Here is a 6,137-nt window from a genome sequence, read left to right as displayed (position 1 = left end):
GGTGCGTGGAGTGAGTGGAGGTCCAAAAACTGCATTCAGGGGATATCCAAACACTTCATTCAGGTAATAAGCCAATGAACACAACAATTAAGCCATCAATCTTAATTGGATTTGGACTGTGAGGAGAGGTGACTGACTGGCTGGCTGGGTTGCTTGGTGCTGGAACAAACCCACCCACACACAGGTGATGCAATTAAGAGATTGACAGCAGGCTAGATGCAGCTGCAGGGATGCAGAAAGCAGCACAGCACAGCCCTCACAGAGGAAGGAGAAGCTGAAGTGCAGACTCCTGAGGCAGCAGCAGGGCACAGCAACTTTCCACTCGCTTGCTGGAAGGATCCTTGAAATCCATCACTCAATTTCATTCTGTTTTTTTATACTGGAATCGAAAGGGTGCACCGGTCCTGGGGGTACTGCAATACCAGGTCAAGGCGTGGAGTGGACAGAGCAAGCTCTTTTTCCATCTCCCTGTTCGAAAAATCCATTTAATATATGGTCCCCAGATAGGGGACGTATCAGATATTAAACTGATAAGAACAGATTTTTTTTTTTTTTTTTAAACCATTCAGTTTAATAATACGAGCTCTCAAATACATAGTCTCGATATCTGAAAGACATCACCAGAACTGTAACAAGCTCTTATCACAACATCATCATGGTTATCTTTTTTTATTTATTTAGCAGAAATTTCCATTTTTTTATTTTCCAAAAACCCTCACTATCTAAACCACCACCGTACTTACTATCCCATCTATACACAAAAAAATAACCTAGATAACACAAGATTCACACACTCCTGTACAGACAACAACTCCCTCTTAACCCCATAGGGACACAGCCTTATTTCACCTTAAGGACCAGGCCATTTTTTGCAAATCTGACCAGTGTCACTTTAAGTGCACATAACTTTAAAACGCTTTGACTTATCCAGGCCGTTCTGAGATTGTTTTTTCGTCACATATTGTACTTCATGACAGTGGTAAAATGAAGTCAAAAAAATTATTTTTTTTGCACAAAATAATACCTAATTTACCCCAAAATTGCAAAAATTAGCAAATTTCAAAGTTTCAGTTTCTCTACTTCTGTAATACATAGTAATACCCCCAAAAATTGTGATGACTTTACATTCCCCATATGTCTACTTCATGTTTGTAGCATTTTGGGAATGATATTTTATTTTTTGGGGATGTTACAAGGCTTAGAAGTTTAGAAGCAAATTTTGAAATTTTTCAGAAATCTTCAAAATCCCACTTTTTATGGACCAGTTCAGGTTTGAAGTCATATTGTGAGGCTTAGATAATAGAAACCTCCCAAAAATGACCCCATCTAAGAAACTACACCCCTCAAGGTATTCAAAACTGATTTTACATACGTCGTTAACCCTTTAGGTGTTGCACAAGAGTTATTGGCAAATGGGGAAGAAATTTGAGAATTTCATTTTTTTGTCTAATTTTCCATTTTAACCCATTTTTTCCACTAACAAAGCAAGGGTTAACAGCCAAACAAGACTGTATCTTTATTGCCCTGACTCTGCCGTTTACAGAAACACCCAATATGTGGCCGTAAACTACTGTACGGCCACACAGCGGGGCGTAGAGTGAAAGGTGCGCCGTATGGTTTTTGGAAGGCTGATTTTTATGGACTGGTTTATTTACACCATGTCCCATTTGAAGCCCCCTGATGCACCCCTGGAGTAGAAACTCCCTAAAAGTGACCCCATCTAAGAAAGTACACCCCTCAAGGTATTCAAAACTGATTTTATATACGTCGTTAACCCTTTAGGTGTTGCGCAAGAGTTATTGACAAATGGGGATGAAATTTGAGAATTAGATTTTTTTGTCTAATTTTCCATTTTAACCCATTTTTTCCACTAACAAAGCAAGGGTTAACAGCCAAACAAGACTGTATCTTTATTGCCCTGACTCTGCCGTTTACAGAAACACCCAATATGTGGCCGTAAACTACTGTACGGCCACACAGCGGGGCGTAGAGGGAAAGGTGCGCCGTTTGGTTTTTGGAGGGCTGATTTTTATGGACCGGTTTATTTACACCGTGTCCTGTTTCAACCCCCCTGATGCACCCCTGGAGTAGAAACTCCCTAAAAGTGACCCCATTTTGGAAACTATGGGATAAGGTGGCATTATTTGGGGGACTATTTTTAGGGTACATATGATTTTTGGTTGCTCTATATTACATTTTTGTGAGGCAAGGTTACCAAAAATTGAGATTCTGAAATTTCATCTCCATTTGCCATTAACTGTTGAGGAACACCTAAAGGGTTAATAAAGTTTGTATAATCAGTTTTGAATACCTTGAGGGGTGTAGTTTCTTAGATGGGGTCACTTTTAGGGAGTTTTTACTCTAGGGGGGCATCAGGGGGGCTTCAAAAGGGACATGGTGTCAATAAAAAAGGCCATCAAAATCGGCCTTCCAGAAACCATGTCGGTCCTTTCCTTTTGCGGCCTCCCTTTTACTGATACAGCAGTTTACGACCACAAATATGGCATTTCTGTAAACTGCAGTATCAGGGTAATAAATATTAACTTTTGTTTGGTTGTTAACCCTTGTTTTGTTACCGAAAAAAACGGATTGAAATGAAAAAGTGCCAAAAATGGAGTTTTTGGCACCGTTTTCATTTTTTTTTTTTAACCGTGTTAATCTGGGGGGTTGGGTCATGGGATATTTTTATAGAGGAGATTCTTACGGACGCGGCGATACCTAATAAGTCTACTTTTTTTATAATTATTTAGGTTTTTGACTATATTATCCTTTTTGATACCCAAACATTTTTTTGGTATCTCTAAAGTCTAGGTGTCATTTTTTTATTTATTTTTTATCTGATTATCTTATGTGGGGGCTCATTTTTTGCGGGACGAGCGGACGGTTTTTCTGGCACTATTTTGGGGGCTATATGACTTTTTGATCGCTTGCTATTAAATTTTTTGTTATGTTTGGTGACAAAAAAAAATCTTTTTTTGCACTTTTTTTTTTTTTTTTGGACCGTGTTAATCTGGGGGGGTTGGATCATGGGGTATTTTTATAGAGGAGATTATTACCGACGCGGCGATACCTAATATGTCTACTTTTAATAAATTATAGTTTTTTTGGGTGTCTCAAGTCTGAGAACCCTTTTTTTTTTATCCCATGTCAGTCCTAAATTGGGATATAAATTTAGTACTCCATGGAAGTGTGATACTCCCTGAAGCAACCAATAATGCAGAGGCCCGGATGATCGGGGCACGTGTCACATTGAGTTGTGGTGTCCTTCCGTATCCCCCTCCTGTGACACACTCTGCACCTTTTTTGGGTTCGTCCCTTCTTTCCAGTATGGGGGACCACACCTGGAAAGTGTTGGCCAGGGACGATCCGGGCGCCTCCAGTTCCCGAGGTACTCCGGCCTGCTCTTTCCCGGTCCGAAAAGATCAGGTCTTTGAGGACTGCCTCATAGAATTGGAGGAATGTCCCTGTGCTGCCAGCGCTTCGGGATAGTACAAAAGAGTTGTACATGGCAACCTGCACCAAGTAGACCGCAACTTTTTTGTACCATGCCCGGGTTTTGCGCATGGCGTTATATGGCTTGAGGACTTGATCAGAGAGATCAACTCCTCCCATATACCGATTGTAGGCGACGATACAATCGGGCTTGAGGACCGTTGCCGCGGTACCTCGCACAGGGACAGGGGTGATGCCGTTACCATGAATTGTGGACAGCATAAGGACATCCCTCTTGTCCTTATACCTGACCAGCAACAGGTTTCCAGTGGTAAGGGCACGGGTCTCACCCCTGGGGATAGGTACCTGGAGGGGGAGGGCAGGGAGGCCGCGTTGATTTTTCCGCACGGTCCCACAAGCGAACGTGGATCTGGCGGCAAGGGACTGGAACAAGGGGATACTGGTATAAAAGTTATCCACGTAAAGGTGGTAACCCTTATCCAGCAGTGGGAACATAAGGTCCCACACAAGTTTCCCGGTAACACCCAGAGTGGGGGGACATTCTGGGGGTTGAATCCGGGAATCTCGCCCCTCGTATATACGAAATTTGTAAGTGTACCCTGAGGTACTCTCACAAATTTTGTATAGCTTCACGCCATACCTCGCTCGCTTGGTGGGCACATACTGGCGGAAAATGAGTCTCCCCTTGAACGCAATGAGAGACTCATCAACCGCGACCTCTCTTCCAGGTACATAGGCCTCCATGAATTTGGCCCCAAAGTGATCGATGACCGGCCGTATCTTGTACAGACGGTCATGGGCAGGATCACCTCGGGGGGGACATGCTGCATTATCGGAATAATGCAGACATTTCCGAATGGCCTCAAACCGGGAGCGTGTCATGGCTGTACTGTAAAGTGGGGTCTGGTATAGGACGTCCCCACTCCAGTACAGCCTGACACTGGGTTTCTTGACCAGGCCCATATGCAGCACGAGGCCCCAAAATGTCCTCATTTCGGCTGCACTGACCGGCGTCCAGCCACCGGGCCTGGCCAAAAAGGAGCCCGGGTGTTGAGCGACGAACTGTTGGGCGTACAGATTCGTCTGCTCCACCATCAGATTTACCAGTGGGTCACTGAAAAAATGACGAAAAAAGTCATATTCAGTGTAGCCCACTGTGGAAATCTGGATTCCTGATTGGCCTACAAAATCAGGAATCACGGGCTCGTATCGCTCTGGGCTACACCAGACAAATTCACCGGCAGGGTGCTCCGGTGGATTTAACTGGTGGGCCGGGAAACCAGTACGAGCCCCAGAGCTGCTCGTACTAGGCTGGGCCACAGGGTCCCTAACATGGCGGTCCCCTTGCTCCGCCTGGCGGCGTCTCCGCCGCCTTGGGGGCTCATCATCATCGCTAGATGATGAGGAGGATGCGGATGACAACAGGAATGTGGGGTCATCCTCATCCTCACTGGGACTCTCGGATTCGGAGGCAAGCTGGGCGTATGCCTCCTCGGCCGAGAACGTCCGGCGGGCCATAGGGGAGTGTGTGTCTGCGTGTATATGTGCGTGTGTGTAACTCTTTATTTTGTGTGCGTGTGTGTGGGGGCACGGGTGTTCACGAACTCACCCTAAAACTAAAAAAATAAAAAAATAAACTGACTAAAAAAAAGGCCAAAAAATGTGGAAAAAAAAAATTCAAAACCGCTGATCAACCGTCCGAAGTTGATCAGCGGTGGGGTGTGCGATGCGCTAACAGTGGCCGGACACTAAGAGTGCCGGCCACAGTCAGCGTACACAAAAAAAAAAAAAAAATCCTGCACCCCAAAAAAGTGGGGGGGGGGGGGGGCAGGGGGGGGGGCAAGTGGCAGCACCCCTGGGGGGTCTAGGGTCACACAGCTGTGCTGTGGACCCCAGACACCCTAACTAGGGTGATGCAATGAAAAGTGAAAAAAACTAACTTTCCCTTTTTTTCCCTGCCTAACCCAAACTTTCCCTAGCTGTCCCTATGTACCTGATGGGGGGTGCTGGTGGCAGAGATCGGGTCCTGGGGGCACAGATCGGGTGCAGGCAGCGGCAGCAGACACGTGCAGGCAGCTCCTCTCTCCTCCGGCTCCGGAACACAAAAGGAGGAGGAGAGGAGCGCCTGCCTCTTTTGAATCTGCCGCCGGACCGCCCACTGACCAATCAGAAAGCGATCCTGAGTGGTGATGTCACCATCACCACTCAGGATCGCTGGATGGTGATTGGTGGAGTGAAATCACACCACCATCACCATCCTGTTCCGGGTTATCGGGTCTTCAGAGACCCGAATAACCCGGAAACGCAGAAAACCGCAGGTCTGAATTGACCTGCGGTTTTCTGCGATCGCCGACATGGGGGGGTCACAGGACCCCCCGGCGCATTTGCCCCAGGTGCCTGCTCAATGATTTGAGCAGGCACCGGGTTCCGATCACCGCCCGCCGAGCGGCGGTGATCGGAACCATTCATGACGTACCGGTACGTCATGTGTCCTTAAGTACCAGGACATCATGACGTACCGGTACGTCATGTGTCCTTAAGAGGTTAAAGACCAACAAATTCCTCACATCCCATAGACTTTCCATCATGCAAACCACAATAAACCATAACAACCTAGTATTCTGCCTTCCATTTGCACCCATACCAAACAGAGGCACTTTCCAATTTAACTGTGTAACCCCAGT

General features: G+C 46.1%; 1 pseudogene; it reads right to left on the bottom strand.

The window, feature by feature from the left end:
- Window positions 1-388: 388 nt before the first annotated feature.
- Window positions 389-565, bottom strand: LOC122942763 (annotated as a pseudogene).
- Window positions 566-6,137: the final 5,572 nt, after the last annotated feature.

The sequence above is a fragment of the Bufo gargarizans genome, chromosome 6 (assembly GCF_014858855.1).
Source record: "Bufo gargarizans isolate SCDJY-AF-19 chromosome 6, ASM1485885v1, whole genome shotgun sequence".
Lineage (NCBI taxonomy): Eukaryota > Metazoa > Chordata > Amphibia > Anura > Bufonidae > Bufo > Bufo gargarizans.
Note: the sequence above shows the minus strand (reverse complement) of the source record. Positions and strands in the feature narration are given on the sequence as shown.